The sequence below is a fragment of the Papio anubis genome, chromosome 4, assembly GCF_008728515.1.
Source record: "Papio anubis isolate 15944 chromosome 4, Panubis1.0, whole genome shotgun sequence".
Lineage (NCBI taxonomy): Eukaryota > Metazoa > Chordata > Mammalia > Primates > Cercopithecidae > Papio > Papio anubis.
In genome coordinates this window covers 129,018,557-129,035,183 of record NC_044979.1, presented here as the reverse complement: position 1 = coordinate 129,035,183, position 16,627 = coordinate 129,018,557, and the positions used below count along the sequence as shown (strand labels likewise).

Below are 16,627 nucleotides of genomic sequence, written 5' to 3'. Positions count from 1 at the left end.
TTTGGGAGGCCAAGACGGGGTGGGGGGCGGCGGGATCACTTGAGGTCAGGAGTTCGAGACCAGCCTGGCCAACATGGTGAAACCTCGTCTCTACTAAAAGTACAAAAATTAGCCCGGTGTAGTGGCATGCACCTGTAATCCCAGCTACTCAGGAGGCTGGGGCAGGAGAGTCTCTTGAACCCGGGAGGCAGAGATTGCAGTGAGTCGAGATCATGCCACTATACTCCAGCCTTGGCCACAGAGTGAGATTCTGTCTCACACAAAAAAAAGCCTGGAGCCCATCTTCCCTTGCTAGGAAACATCATGTCCCTCCTTGTGGTTGGGACAGAGAGCGAGAAGTGGCAGGGCTGTCACTAGACTGACAGTGATGGTCCTTCCAGAGCCCACAAAGGAGCTGAGGCTGCATCCTGCAGTACAGGGGATTGTGAGGACATCAGGCAGCAGAGTGACAGGGCTTCCTCTGTAAGCTCGGGGGATGGAGTGAGGGTGACAGGGAGGCTGAGGGCAGCATGGATGCCTGGGAATGTCTGGGCAGATGCTGTCAGTGATCCCTGTCCACCCTTGGGCTGGACGGTCCAGGTGGCCTGGGCCAGTTGTTTGTTCTTGGATGCTTCCCTGGCATGACCAAACCCCCTGGAGAGAGGCCTGGGCCTCAGATGGAGTGAGGGCCACCTACCCCACCCAGGCCTGGAAACGTCTGGGCTGGCAGAGGGCCCACTGGAGGCTGGTGAGAGGCCCACTTACCATGACGGATAGGGGCCCCATCAGGCCACACCAATTAGGCAGTGCCAGGGCAGGGCTATAAATATCTTGGCCGCTGACTGGCCTAGGAATGTAAATGGGGTTGTTCAACAAGCAGGGAAACATGTTCGGTTCAGACAGGATGGGTTTTTTGTGTTTTAAAAAACATGTTCTGCCCTCCACGAAGACTTAGAGGTGGGCGGCAACGAGGCCGGTGCCTGAGGGCTGGCTCCTTGTCCAGTCCCAGCTGGGGAAAGGGCCCATGAAATCAGAGTCTTGCAGGGGAAGTCCCTGGAAGGGCCAGTGCATTTGAAGCCCAGAAAAGGCCTGAACCTGGCTTGAAGCTTTGTCCCTGGTCACAGGGGACCCTGGGTGAGGGAGCAGCCTAGCCATCTGGTTTGGGGACACGCAGCCCAGCCGGGTATCAGGGGCACCAGCATCAGGTAGAATCGTCTCCCAACACTGGCCACTCTTCAGAGGTCTCTGCCTTGTTGTGGGTGTGTGGCTGGACAGGGTGTCGTGTGCAGGTTACAGGTCAGGCAAAGAGATGCAAGGGCCAAGGGAGAAGGGCAGGTACTTGGTGTGGCTGCAGTGTGGGCCTCTGCAGAGGGATGGGAAACCTTGCAACTGATGCACCTTACAATCAATGACTTTTTTTTCTTTTTTTTTTTTTCAGCTCTGTGGCCCAGACTGGAGTGTAGTGATGCGATCCCAGCTCACTGCAACCTCTGCTCCCCAGGTTCAAGCGATTCTCCTGCCTCAGTCCCCCAAGTAGCTAGGATTACAAGCATGTCCCACCATGCCTGGCTGATTTTTGTATTTTTTTTTAGTAGAGACGGGGTTTTGCTATGTTGGCTAGGCTGGTCTTGAATGCCTGACCTCAAGTGATCTGCCCATGTCGGCCTCCCAAAGTGCTGAGATTACAGGCATGAGCCACCATGCCTGGCTAATTTTTGTAATTTTTTTAGTAGAGATGGGGTTTCACCATGTTGGCCAGGTTGGTCTCGAACTCCTGACCTCAAGTGATCCGTCCACCTCGGCCTCCCAAAGTGCTGAGTTTACAGGCGTGAGCCACCATGCCCAGCCCCAAAGGAGCACTTTTGTGGGAGACCAATGGGTGCATGATATTGGTGTCACTTCTCAGTCTTCAAAAATGATGGACACTGCTGGCTGCTGTGGCTTCCTCCTGCATGGTCGGTCACTCCTGCACATGTCCGCTGTAGTGGTGTTCCCGGGGACCCCCCTCACCACCCCACACCACCACTCACCACATGGCCAAACAGGTTCGTCTTTTTCCGTGTGATTTCTTCTTTTGCTAGAACATTTATAAAACTCCTTAGGAAGTTTCAGGAACATTAAGGAAGTTAAGGAAAAGTTATAAATGCTTTTCCAGAGGCTAAGAAGAATTAGATTTATTTCCTACTAGCTAGTCTAGAATTTTATTACTTATTTATGTAAGTTTTTACTTTATAATCTGTCTGGAGGTCGTTTTAGTGCCAAGAGTGGCATAGTCTCCTGGTGATGCTGAGCCCATGTCCCAAGGTTGGGGTCCTGGTTCCAGTGTCCAGCTCTAACCCTGGCCACTGTGTGTGTCTGGGCAAGCTGCCAACCCTCTCTGGGCCTCAGATTCTCTTTGTCAAAGGAAAGGCACCTCTCTGTGCCATGATGCTGTGAACGTCTTCCCTGCTAGTGGGGTATCCCTGGCACCCCCAACCCACTCTTCCTTTTCCTGGAGGTCACTGTTGACCTGGGTGAGAGTGTTTGGGTGGTGGGTGAGGGCCACAGTCAGGCAGGAGCCGGCCAAGGAGTGAGCAGCAGGTGAGAAATGGAAACACGTGTGCAGATAGCTCTTTGCAGTTTGGCTGTGACAGAGAGGTGAGAGATGGGGGCAGCCAGAGGCGGGCATAGGGTTCAAGGAGAGGTTTCTTTTATTTTGCTCATGGAATGCTTAAATGCCAACGAGAAGGTGCTGAGAAAAGCTGGCGTGGCTGGAACCCTAAAGGTGGTGCATGAGCTGAGACATCTAAGCAGGTAGAGGGGAGGGAAGGGGAACCAGAGATGGGTGGGGTAGAAGTGGTCTCTTGTCAACAGGGAGGTGGCCACAGGCTTGGACATTTGGAGACACAAGGGCAAGGACAGTCCCCTAGAGCTAGCCTCAGGCTGAGGATGAAGGATCAGCTCTCAGACAGCGACGGGTGTGGTGGCTCACGCCTGTAATCCCGGCACCTTGGGAGGCTGAGGAGGGTGCATCACTTGAGGTCAGAAGCTCGAGACCAGCCTGGCTAACATGGTGAAACCCCATCTCTACTAAAAATGCAAAAAATATTAGCCGGGCGTGGTGGTGCATGCTTGTAATCCCTGCTACTCAGTAGACTGAGGTGGGAGAAGCATGTCTTGAACCCGGGAGGTGGAGCTTGCAGTAAGCCGAGTTCGCACCATTGCACTCCAGCCTGGGTGACAGAGTGAGACTCTGTCTCAAAAAAAAAGTTCTCAGACAGTGAAGGGGGAAAGGATTGCTGTGCAAGAGCTCAAACAGGGTGAAGCCCAAAACCAACTGGGACCTGGGCCACAAGTCATCGTGGGCCTTGTTCAGAGGACACGGTTGACCTGAAGCCAGGACTCAGTGCAGTGAACAACCTATACCACTATATGGGGCCATTTAACTTGCCATATAGACAGAAGAAGAAGGAGAGTGGTAAGAGCGTTTTGGGCAAAGAACACAATGTGAGCAAGGGCATAAAGATGGTAAATTCAGGAAGTGAAAGGACACTGAAGGCTTGCGCTCTAGAGCAGCGATAATGGGGTTGAGGTGGAGAGACCTGATTTAAGAGCTATCAGGGTTAGAATGGGTAGGACTTGGCAAGTGATGAAGGTGAGGCAGGTGGATCACTTAAGGCCAGGAGTTTGCGACCAGCTCACTACAACATGGTGAAACCCCATCTCTACCAAAAATACAAAAATTAGCCGGGTGTGATGGTGGGCACCTGTAATCCCAGCTACTCAGGAAGCTGAGGTAGGAGAATCGCTTTAACCCGGGAGGCAGAAGTTGCAGTGAGCCAAGATCGCGCCACTGCACTCCAGCCTGGGCAACAGAGGGAGACTCCATCTCAAAAAACAAAATAAAACAAAATTTTATTTTTATTTATACACACACACACAGACACATACATACACACACACACAGATACACATGTGCTCTGATGCAGAAAGAGAGAGAGAGAGAATTTTGCTGTTGCCCGGACTGGTTTCAAGCTCCTGGCCTGAGGCAATCCTCCCACCTTGGACTCCCAAAATGCTGGTATTACAGTATTTATTTTATTTTTAGGTGGTTTTTGTTTCTTGGGGGACTTTTTTGAGATAGGGTCTTGCTATATTGCCCAGGGTGGAATGTAGTGGCTGTTCACCAGTGCCATCGTAGCTCACTGCATCCTTAAACTCCTGGCTCAAGCAGTCTTCTCACCTCAGCCTCCTGAATAGCTGGGACTACAGGCATGCGCCACCACACCTGGCTATCCTACGCAATATGAGACCAGGAAGTTGTCATCTGTGTGGAGAGGAATAAGTGTAATCCCATGTCGGGGGGTAGTCTAAAACAACTTGGAGAGTATCTTTAGATCTGGATTTTGGGGCTCAGCCTTGCCATGGGAAGGAAACGTGTGTAGCAACGGTTACCAGACTTCTTCAGTAGTTTAAAACAATAAAAAAAAAAAAAAAATGAAAGACTGATATAGTGTTGTTCTCTTTTAATTTTGCCAAGGAAAGTCTTTTAAAAAAAAAACAAAAAACAAAAAACAAAAAAATCTGTGTTGTTCCTGTCATTTAACACTAAAACGAGCAAAACACAATCTCAACAACAGCAAAATAGCAGCCAGGCGTGGTGGCACTCGCCTGTAGTCACAGATACTTGTGAGGCTTAGGTGGGAGATTGGTTGAGCCCAGGATTTGGAGTCTGCAGTGAGCCATGATCCTACCACTGTGCTCCACCCTGCTACTGCTAAACAGGTTAGCGGTGTCAGGAGGGTCTTCCCTCTTGCTGCTCGGTGTCTAGAACATTCTTGCCCAGATATTTGCATAGCACCACAGCTGGCTCCCTCATCTTTTATTCAGGTCACCTCACGAGGCCACTCCTGTCTATTTTGAAGCTGCAAGCTTCTTGGTTGCAGTTTTTTTTTTTCTTTTTGAGACAGGGTCTTGCTCTGTCACCCAGGCTGGAGTGCAGTGGCAAGATCACTGCTCACTGCAGCCTCAACCTCCCAGGCTCATGTAATCCTACCACCTCAGCCTCCAGAGTACCTGGGACTATAGGTACAGGCCACCATGCCTGGCTAATTTTTGTATTTTTAGTAGAGATGTGGTTTTACTATGTTGGCCAGGCTGGTCTCAAACTCCTGACCTCAGGTGATCAGCCTGCTGTGGCCTCCCAAAGTGCTGGGATTACAGGCATGAGCCACCGCGCCCGGCCAGTCCTCTCTGTCTTAACCTTCACAGGAAACTTTGAATTGATATCCACTTTTTGTTACTGCTTTCCTCAGGCCTTTTCTATCTTTAAAACCAACCTCTTCTGCTCAGCCCATTGAACACCCATTCTGGGCCCAGGGGCCTAGGCTCATGCCTGTAATCCCAGCACTTTGGGAGGCCGGGATGGTCAGATTGCTTGAGTCCAGGAGTTCGAGACCAGCCAGGGCGACATGGCAAAACCTTGTCTCTACAAAAAAACACCAAAAACTAGCTGGGTGTGGTGGCACACACCTATCATCCCAGTACTGGGGAGGCGGAGGCAGGAGGATCACTTGAGCCAGGGAATTGGAGGCTGGAGTGCACCGAGATTGCACCACTGTGCTCCAGCCTGGGCGACTGAGTGAGATGCTGTCTCAAAAAAAAAAAAAAAAAAAAAACACTCATTCTGTTTTACAGAATGGTTTATAGAACAGTGTGTTGCCTGATTCTGTAATCACAAAAGTCTGTTAAGATCTTTAAAGTAAATGTTATTCTGTCTTTTGGTAATAGCAATTACCACCATCTAATGTACTACTGTAAATTTATTGTTTATTACCTCCTCCACCTCCTCAGCACAGGAACTTTGTGTTTTGTTTGTTTGGTTTTGTTTTGAGACGTAGTTTCACTCTTGTTGCCCAAGCTGGAGTGCAATGGCGCAATCTCGGCTCACTGCAACCCCCACTTCCCAGGTTCAAGTGGTTCTCCTGCCTCAGCCTCCCAAGTTGCTGGGATTGCAGGTATGTACCACCACGCCTGGCTAATTTTGTATTTTCAGTAGAGATGGGGTTTCTCCATGTTGGTCAGGCTAGTCTTGAACTCCCGACCTCAGGTGATCTGCCCGCCTCGGCTTCCCAAAGTGCTAGGATTACAGGCGTGAGCCACTGCACCTGGCCTTACTTTTGTTTTATACTCTGTTGTACCCTCAGCACAGCACACATTAGGCACTTAGGAAGAATCTGAGAAACGAATCAATTAATCCCCACTTTAACAATAACGAATAATGACTAGAAATTCGGGCCGGGTGCAGTGGCTCATGCCTGTAATCCCAGCACTTTTGGAGACAAAGGCTGGTGGATCACTTGTGGTCAGGAGTTGAAGACTAGCCTGGTCAATATGGTGAAACCCTGTCTCTAGTAAAAATACAAACATTAGTAGGGCGCGGTGGCTCACGCCTGTAATCCTAGCACTTTGGGAGGCCAAGGTGGGCAGATCACTTGAGGTCAGGATTCAAAACCAGCCTGGCCAACATGGTGAAACCCTGTATCAACTAAAAATACAAAAAAAAAAAAAAGAACTGGGCGTGGTGGCAGGTGCCTGTAATTCCAGCTACTCAGGAGTCTGAGGTGAGAAAATCGCTTGAACCCAGGAGGCGGAGGTTGCAGTGAGCTGAGCTCCCACGACTGAACTGCAGTTCAGAGTGAGACTCTCAAAAAAAAAAAAAAAAAAAAAAACAGACGGAAAAATTAGGCAACCTGTCCAAGAACACCACAGCGACAATTAGCAAAGCTGGGATTTCAACCCAGGTCTATCTCACAGCCACAGCACAGTATTTTCTTTTTTTTCTTGCTGTGACTGCACGTTACGCCATTGATGGCATCCAGGACGCACAGCAATTAGTATTTACTGTTTTAACATTCCTTACATGGGAATCACGTAAAGAATCACGTAAATAGGATTCGATTTGTGACTCAACCATTAATACTTTGTGACACTGGCTAATTTATTTCACTTCTGGGTGTCGAGTATGTTGTTTTTGAGACAGGATCTCGCTCTGCTGTCACCTGGCCTGGAGTTCAGAGATGGCATCTCTGCACCCTCAACTTCCTGGGCTATCAAACGATCCTCCCACCTCAGCCTCCCCAGTAGTTGGGACCACAGGTGCCCGCCATCATGCCCGGCTGATTTGTAAAATTTCTTTTGTAGAGACGAGGATCTTGCTCTGTGGCCCTGGTCTCAAGCGATCCTCCTGCCTGGGCCTCCTAAAGATTCAGCTGCTTTTGAATCAACCGATCGCCTTAAGACCTTTTAACTCGAACACCTGTCACATCCTAGGATCCGCGAAGGGCTGAAACTCAGTTTTTGAAGCGTCCCTCGGCGCAGTGGCTCCGCTCCACCTGCCATTCGCGCTACCACCGCGGCCGCAGCGTCGCCCTCCGGCTGCTGCGCGTCGGAAGCCGGAAGCAGGGACTGAGCCACAGATTAGGAAACGCCGGTTTCTCCAGGGCTCCCCAGCGCCCCAGCTTTAGCCCGGAGGCCGCCCTCTTCCATTTGCTCTTCGGCGTCAGGGCGTTACCCCACTTCGCTCGACGCTTTGGATCCACTCGCACTTCCTCCCGTCAAGAACCAAAGGCCCCGGAAGTGACGTTTACGCGCCGTGCGTGACGTGCGCTCGCTGGCGGTGCCGGGGGCGGGGCGAGCAGGAGGGTGGGTGTGAGGCGGGAGGGAACCTGGGAGCCCCGACTTACCCGAGCGAAGCGGGAGAGCTGCGGTTTGGACGCCGGCGGAGACGCGGGCGAGGTACGGAGCGGACGGACTGGAGCTAAAAGCTGCCCAACTCTCACCTACGGGGGCGGGGCGGCGGGGCGTCTCGGGCTGGGGGCGGTGGGGCGATCGGTCCGTGCCGTCCGCGGGGCCGGGGCAGTTGCGCGTCGGTGCCTCCCGCTGTCCTTAGTCCCACATTCCGTCCCCCGTCACTGCCGCCTTCCCCGTTCCAGGCCGCCCTCGGCTCCCTTAATCCTCACAGTGCGCGGCCTCTACGTCCCAGGCGCTCGTTGCCGGAATCTCCAGCGCCGGCCGAGCCCCGACGGCCTGACGCGGAGCATTTCCTGGCCACCTCCCTCTCCGGCGGCTCCCCTCGGCCTGGCTCCCACCTTCCGTCCAGGCCGCTAGCTCCGAAGCAACGTTTGTGGTCGCGCGGGGCCCCTCCCACGACCTCCCCGGAACGCGCCGGTATGGGACACTCGGACCCAGACCACAGCCCCCGGCTGCGGCAGGGGCGCTGGTACTTGATCCCGCGTCACCCTGGGGGGACAGAAGCGTCCCGGAATTGGGAGGGGATTTGAAGCCTGTGGTGTTGACTTCCACCCCGTGGCTGAGGGCGAGGCTGCGGGGCTGGGGTTAGGAGCAGAAGTCCCTACTTCCGAACCGTCTGGGAGGAGAGCCGAGGGATGCCCATCACGGAAGTTTAGGGAGAGAGAGGGAGGTACTCTGCCGCTTTGGAGGCTAGGTCATAGGCAGCTGGCGGTGTCTCAGCGCGGGTGACCAATCCTTGTGGTTGGGAAATGTGTCGTGGGCGCCCGTGGGCTCGTTTTGCCTTTGAGATTAGATAGGAAATTTTCCCAGGACGAGTTCACAGGAGCACCTTGGGAGTTGGTTTTTGGCTTGGAGAGCTACTTTCCCCCCTCTAAACCTAAAACTGCTTTGTTTTTCTTTATTATTTTTTTCGAGGTAGGATCTCACAGTGTTGCCCAGGCTGGTGGCAAACTCCTGGTTTTAAGCGATCCTCCCGCCTCGGCCTCCCAGAGTACTGGGATTATAGGCGTGAGCCAGACTCTTTAACTGCTGTTAAAGAGTCTGTTCTGGCCGGGCGCGGTGGGTCACTTCTGTAATCCCAGCACTTTGAAAGGCCGAGGCGGGCGGATCATGAGGTCAGGAGATCGAGACTATCCTGCCTCACACGGTAAAACCCCGTCTCTACTAAAAATACAAAAAAAAAAAAAAATTAGCCGGGCGTGGTGGCGGGCACCTGTAGTCCCAGCTGCTCGGGAGGCTGAGGCAGGAGAATGGCATGAACCCGGGAGGCGGAGGTTGTAGTGAGCTGAGATCACACCACTGCACTCCAGCCTAGGCGACAGAGCCAGACTCCATCTCAGAAAAAAAAAAAAGTCTGTTCCTTAAAATTGTTGTACCAAGATACTTGCCAGAGATGCAAGAAAATGTGATTATATTATTAATATTTAATGATAAATAACATTTTGCTTTTAGGAGTTACTGATTCATATCCGCAGGATTAAGAAATGTTCAGGATTTGAATTTTTAATGACCTTCTAAGCAGTCATGTTTCTGCTGTCTAGAAGTTAGCCATTTGAGGGGAAGGGACAGTCAAGATACTTTGAAAACAGTGTGGTAAGCAGTGTGAGCTAAGATGGAGCACCGAGGAAGGAGCCGGGCATTTAGGCCATGCTGTTGGGTGTGGAGCCTGGAAGGGATCAGGGAATACTTTCTGCAGGTGTCCTGAAGAATGAGTAACATTTAGACTAACAGGGTGGAGTGAGGGAGATGGGCGAACCAAAGGAGAGGAGACCAGTAACTATAAGGAGTTGCTTATTTATTTAGAGACAGGGTCTCACTTTGTCACCCAGGCTGGAGTACAGTGACACGATCATGAGTCACTGAAGTCTCAACTGCCTGGGCTCAAGTGATCTTCCCACCTCAGCCTTCCGAGTAGCTGAGACTGCAGATGGGTACTGTCACACCCAGCTGATTTTTAAATATTTTTTAAAGATGGGGTCTTGCTGTGTTGCCCAGGCTGGTCTCAAACTCCTGGACTCAAGTAATCCTCCTGCTTCAAGTGTCCCAAAGTGCTGAAATTACAGGCATCAGCTACAGAGCCTGGAGGGTGGTTATTAAAGAGAAAAAGTGCAGGACAGAGATACAGGAGCTTAGGATTTATCTGATGGTAACAGAACCAGGGAAGGGTTTTTAGCTGGGTCCTTGTGTGGTTAAAATGGGTTTCTCTGGCCGGGCTCTGTGGCTCATGCCTGTAATCCCTGCACTTTGGGAGGCCGAGGCAGGCGGATCACGAGGTCAGGAGTTCGAGACCAGCCTGAGCAACATGGTGAAACCCCGTCTCTACTAAAAACACTAAAATTAGCTGGGTGTGATGGCACCTGCCTGTAATCCTAGCTACTCAGGAGGCTGAGGCAGGAGAATTGCTTGAACCCAGGAGGCGAATGTTTTGGTGAGCTGAGATTGCACCAGTGTACTCCAGCAACAGTGTGAGACTTCATCTCAAAAAAAAAAAAAAGGAAAAGAAATGTGTCCGTCTCTCTCTGTCACTCAGGCTGGAATGCAGTGGCAGGAACACAGCTCACTGCAGCCTCCACCACCCAGGCTTAAGCGATCCTCTTGTTTCAGCCTCCCAAGTAGCTGGTACCACAGGCCTGCCACCTACTAATTTAGCTTGCCTAGCTAAATTTTTTTTTTCCTTTTTTTTTTTTTTTTTTTTTTGATATAGAGTCTTGCTCTGTCGCCCAGGCTGTTGTGCAGTGGTGTGAACTTGGCTCACTGCAAACTCCGCCTCCCGGGTTCACGCCATTCTCCTGCCTCAGCCTCCTGAATAGCTGGGACTACAGGTGCCCGCCACCATGCCCAGCTAATTTTTTGTATTTTTAGTGGAGATGTGGTTTCACTGTGTCAGCCAGGATGGTCTCAATCTCCTGACCTCGTGATCCGCTCTCCTCGGTATTCCAAAGTGCTGGGATTACAACTGTGAGTCATCACACTTGGCCTAAATTTTTTTGTAGAGATGGAATCCCTATATGTTTCCCAGGATGGTCCCCAACCCCTGGCCTGAAGTGATTCTCTAGCCTCAGCCTCCCAAAGTGTTGGGGTTACAAACATGAGCCACTGCACCCGGCCCTAACGTGGAATTTTATGTAGCTCTTACACACAGGCTGCTATGTAGCTGATAAGGATAAATGTTTTCAGTGTAGTGCTTGATTATTTGCTTTTTTTTTTTTTTTTTTTTTTTTTTTTTTTTTTTGAGACAGTCTTGCTCTGTGACCAGGCTAGAGTGCAGTGGCGTAGTCTTGGCCACTGCAACCTCTGCCTCCTGGGTTCAAGCAATTTGCCTGCCTCAGCCTTCTGAGTAGCTGGGACTGACTATAGGCATGTGCCACCACGCCCAGCTTATTACTGCTGTCTTGTATTTTAATTTTCTCTGCTTATTAGATGTTTGAAGTGATGCCAGGCATGGTGGCTCACGCCTGTAATCCCAGCACTTTGGGAGGCCAAAGTGGGAGGATCGCTTGAGGCTAGGAGTTGGAGACCAGCCAGGGCAAAATAGCAAGACTGCATCTCTACAAAAAAAAAAAAAGATGCTTGAAGTGAATGTATACTCATTTTCTAGTTGTTTCTTTCTGTAAGGATGTCTGACCCAGCTAATTTGTAAACAGGAATTCTGCATTCATTTATCTCTACATTCTCAACACCAGTTGGGCACACAAGTGTTTAATGAGTACTTAACTGATTTTATAAGAATAATTCATTGATTTCTTTGAATTTTGTTGCTGATTTTCAATGAAAAAAATGTTATCAGTACTTACTCATTGTGATGTCTACATATAGAACTAAGATTCTGTTTACTTATGTGAGTCTTTGGCTAGAGACATAGAATTTCTATCTTGACTGTGAGTTTAATTTCTGGCACTTGTGGTTTTATTGGCTGCAGAGCAAACATCTCTAGCAGAGATATCCCTCAAATGTAGGAAATACCTGTGTAAACCTAACACCTGTGACTGAGATAGAAATGGTACCAAGTGAGTGGCTTCTTAGCCCATCAGTAAAGGTATCACACCGTAGGCCGGGTGCAGTGACTCATACCTGTAATCCCAACACTTTGAGAGGCTGAGGTGGGCAGATCACTTAAGGCTAGGAGTCTGAGACCAGCCTGGATCAAGATGGTGAAACTCTGTCTCTACTAAAATACAAAAAACTTAGGCATGGTGGTGTGCACCTGTGATCTCAGCTATTCAGGAATCTTTGGCACAAGAATTTCTTGATCCCGGGAGGCGGTGGTTGCAATGAGCCAAGATCGTACTACTGCACTCCATCCTGGTCAACAGAGTGAAACTCTGTCTCAAAAACAAAACAAACAAACAAACAAAAGTGATCACACTAAAACCAAGAGTTTCAGGCTGGTGCAGTGTCTCATGCCTATGATACCAGTGCTATGGGAGGCCGAAGTGGGAGGATTGCTTGAGCCTAGGAGTTCCAGGCTGCAGTGAGCTGTGATCAAGCCACACTGCACTACAGCCTGTGTTGGCAGAGTGATACCCTGTCTCTATAAAAAGAAGTTTCATAGTACAGACCAAACATCTTGAAAGTCTTATTAAATGCACACTTCTATTATAAAGCACTGTAGAAACATCGTGTGTTACTTCACATGGCTGAAGTGAGTTTAAATAATCTGGACTATTGTTGCAATATGTAAACGTGAAATTACAGTTATCCCACTTAATACTATTTAACTTATGCTTATCTGTTTGATGTTTGGATAAAGGTCCTAAAATGCTTTAGGAAAACATTATACTTTTATGATGCTGTTTTCAAGTTTCCTGTGAAATTCCTGTTTTCAGTGAAGTTACTGTCAGTGGGATACAAAGTGTAATTTATAGTAGACCTTTTTTTTTCTTTTTTTGAGACGGAGTCTTGCTCTGTCACCCAGGCTGGAGTGGTGGCGCGATCTCTACTTACTGCAACTTCCGCCTCCCCAGTTCAAGTGATTCTTGTGCCTCAGCCAACCGACCATCTTGGGCTCCCGCCACCATGCCCAGCTAATTTTTTTTTGGTGAGGGGGTGTGGTGAGACTGAGTTTCACTCTTTTTGCCCAGGCTGGAGTGCAATGGTGCGATCTTGGCTTACATCCTCTGCCTCCTGGGTTCAAGTGATTCTCTGGCCTCAGCTTCCCAAGTAGCTGGTGTTAACAGGCACGTGCCACCATGCCGAGCTAGAGACGGGGTTTCACCATGTTGGCCGGGCTGGTCTCGAATTTCTGACCTCGGGTAATCCACCTGTCTTGGCCTCCCAAAGTGCTGGGATTACAGGTGTGAGCCACCGAGCCTGGCCCTAGTGGAACATTTTGTTTCTGGTAGCATAGCTCTCTTGGCAATGGACACTAAGATGACCAAAAACCATGATTATGATCAATTAATTAAATGTGGTTAAAAGTCAGAAGTTAGAGTAAGTATGTGTTCATGAATGCGTAAAATATTACACACTGAGAGAGTATTAAGCTTTTTATTTTCCCCTGGTAACAGTGAGGAGATTGCTGAAATCTCTGAAGCAGGAATGTAGCAATAATTTTGAGGGCTCTAAATTCTCTGCTGTTTGACACTAAGGAATGATTTGGCAGCATCCTCTATGCTAGGCACAGAACAACTCAGGAGGAATTGTACAAAGACCTTCTGAACCACATTTGAAGCTAGTCTATTCAGTTCCCATTCAAAATAAATACACAACTGTAATTGAATTTATGGTGATTTGGTCTGTATTCTAAAATTAAAAATCACTTTTGGGGGATTTTCACATAGGGGTATATTTATAATTTTCTGTGTGCTTTGCAGTTAAAAATACATAATGAAAGTGTTTTATTTTTGTAGTTCCTCTGTTAGAATTTTCTAATTTTAAGCGCTTTCATTTTTCCTTTAGAAGGTACTTTGGAGCACATAAAAGAAAATGCCTTTAGAAATTGAACATAGAAAATGTTTATTAATCAAAGAAAATGTTTTCTTATTGTGCTATAATTTTTTTCAGTGGAATATATCATTTACTTGTTCCACATCTTGTTCCAGAAAGGATTTGTAATGACTTACAAAGATACATGCGACATGCTGTTGGTAACATACAGAGATAAGTGGGTGAGGAATTCAGGACTGAGGGGAAATTAAGATGGAAACAGGAATGAACTGTGTACACAGAGCACTTGGACTGAAGTCTTACATGTTAGAAGGCCACACATTTGGCTTTGCTTTTGAGTAGCCAGTTCAGAGAGAAATATAATCAGTTACATGGGTCAGTGACCATAAGACAAAAGAGATCATTTCTGGTTTGGATTCCCAAAGACTCTTTACAGCATGCGTTTCAAAGGCCTAGTTGTCGAGTTTTACTTTATGTGTTAGTAAAACTCCTTATTGGCTTTTTGTGTAAGACGGTGATACAATATCAAAACATTCCATAAAAACATTTCTCTTGCTTGCAAAATAATGTGATCCGAGTACTTAGATCTCTAGACTGATTTAAGGATCTGTTTTAGATTATCTAGATAAGTAGGTAAATTGCACATTCTTCAGCTACCTTCCATACTTTCTCAGTGGATCTTTTGTAATGAATTTATCAGCAGTGGGGTTTGAGTTTGTGCTTCCTGACAAGTTCCTTGAGTGCATCTGTTTTCTGTTGTTGGTGAATCATGGAGCCATATGTTTTAACAGGCATGCTTTATCATGGGGGTATCACAATGGAACAGTCTGACACGGGCACATATTTGTTTGTTTTTTGGAAGAAAATCACTTTATTCTGATTAACTCAACAAAGAATAAAATCATAACAGCTAGTTTAAGGGTGCCACACAAACATCTACCCAGCTATCTTAATGAAATTCTGCACAGTAAGAACACCCTTTTCCATTGCAGTCCTGAAGCAGGGAAGCTATGAGAGAGGAGAGGTTTACCTGATGATTATACTTTATACCTTCACTATCAATTGTATTTGTGCGCTAAATAACGTGGTTATGAGAGCTGATTTTCCATTTCTCCAATTCAGACTTTCTGATTAGACCAATCTGTTTGCAAGTCTGCACTGTTTCAGCACCTTATTGAAACCCTCACAGAGTTTCCTGTCACCTTGGTTCTGGGCACACTCCAAAAACTGTTTTATGTCATAGGAGCAAGACCGCTGCTGCCATGCCAGCTAGGTTCCCTGAGGCTCGTGGTAGGTGATATCAGGCCTTGAGGCTCACCATGACTTCCTCCACCAAAGCCTCAGTGGTGGCATGACCCAGTGTGTGTCCGACAGGGGCACATATTTGAATGAAAGCCATTTCACCTCCATACAGAGATGGGCTGAGGGAATACCAAACAGACTGAAGATTCATTTCTGGAAGTAGGTTTTGCGATGCGAGCGCCAGCACAGAGAGCATTGGCTTGAAAGCCCAGGCATATGATTTATTTTTAAAATGGGAGCAGATCCACTCATCTTAGATGAAATATCCAGTAAGTTGTGTTGTCTGTATTTTGCTCCAGCTGAAGAGTTGCACTTTCAAGTAATAATAGTTCAGATTTATCAAATGCTAACAGGAGCCAGGCATTGTGCTAATGGAGAGAGACCATCCTTATTCACTCCTACTCAGTAAACTGGGTGAAACTGCCTTTGCCTAAATATAGTTATGTAATGCTATCTTTCCTTAATTGTATATCTGTAAAGCTTTTGACATTGTTTTCTAAATGTGTTCCTCAAAAAGGAGTTGGGCTGGTGACCAAAGCTTTGAATAGAATATTGTAAGAAAGCAAATACAAAGTGTAAAAACAAAAAACACCTGGTGCGGTGTTGTTCACCTGTAGTCCCGGCTACTTGGGAGGCTGAGGCAGGAGGATTGCTGGAGGTCAGGTGTTAGAGGCTGCAGTGCACTATAATTGTATCTGTAAATAGCCACTACACTCTAGCCTCAGCAACAAAGCAAGACTCTATCTCTAAAAACAAACAAACAAACAAAACCGTAGACTAACGAAATAGAATGTCTAAAACTTATCATAACTGGTGTCTCACGAGATAATATGCTTGGGTCCTGTTTAGCAAGTTGGATTATACTTTTATTTGTGTAAATTTATTGGCCATTGCAGTTGGGGTTGTATTGAGAATGTAGATTTTGTCTAGTGAGAGTGTAGATTTTATTTGTAATGAGTGCATGTGGATTTTGTTTGTCTAGGGTTTTAAATGTTGTATAGTCGGCCGGGCGCGGTGGCTCATGCCTGTAATCCCAGCACTTTGGGAGGCCGAGGTGGGTGGATCGTGAGGTCAGGAGATCGACACCATCTTGGCTAACACGGTGAAACCCCATCTCTACTAAAAATACAAAAAATTAGCCGGGCGTGGTGGAGGGCACCTGTAGTCCCAGCTACTCGGGAGGCTGAGGCAGGAGAATGGCGTGAACCCGGGAGGCGGAGTTTGCAGTGAGCAGAGATCACGCCGCTGCACTCCGGCCTGGGCGACAGCGAGATTCTGTCTCAAAAAATAAAAAATAAATAAAAATAAATAAATGTTGTATAGTCATGAATGGACACTTTTTAATACCATGTATGAGAAATTCAATGGCAAAGTGCTTTCATACCCATATGCTAACTGCTGATGCTTTTATAAAACATTGTTAAGGTGTTACTTGCCCCAGGAAATACAGTGTTTTATGACAGAGATAGTACTGAAATTCAGTATTTAAGTTCTTTAAATATCAGCTATATTGAGTAGACACTGCTTTCTCCCAAGAGCCTATTTTTGGCTTGTGACATATTAGGGAACAAATTGCAGACACAGTTTTTTCATTACCTGTAAGAGCACTTATAGGATGTAAGCTATTTCCTTAAAGAGGAATTTTTGCCTTTTCAATACTTCCATCTAG

The 16,627-nt window shown here is 47.7% G+C and overlaps 1 protein-coding gene across 2 annotated transcripts in view; it reads left to right on the top strand.

Annotated features, from left to right (window-relative positions):
- The first annotated feature begins 7,607 nt into the window (after window positions 1-7,607).
- RABGEF1 (RAB guanine nucleotide exchange factor 1) overlaps window positions 7,608-16,627 on the top strand; it is a 78,297-nt gene continuing 69,277 nt past the window's right edge. For both annotated transcript variants that reach the window (XM_031665444.1, XM_031665443.1), the window contains exon 1: window positions 7,608-7,755. The gene's annotated coding sequence lies outside the window, so the exon portion shown is untranslated. The remainder of the gene's footprint in view (window positions 7,756-16,627) is intronic.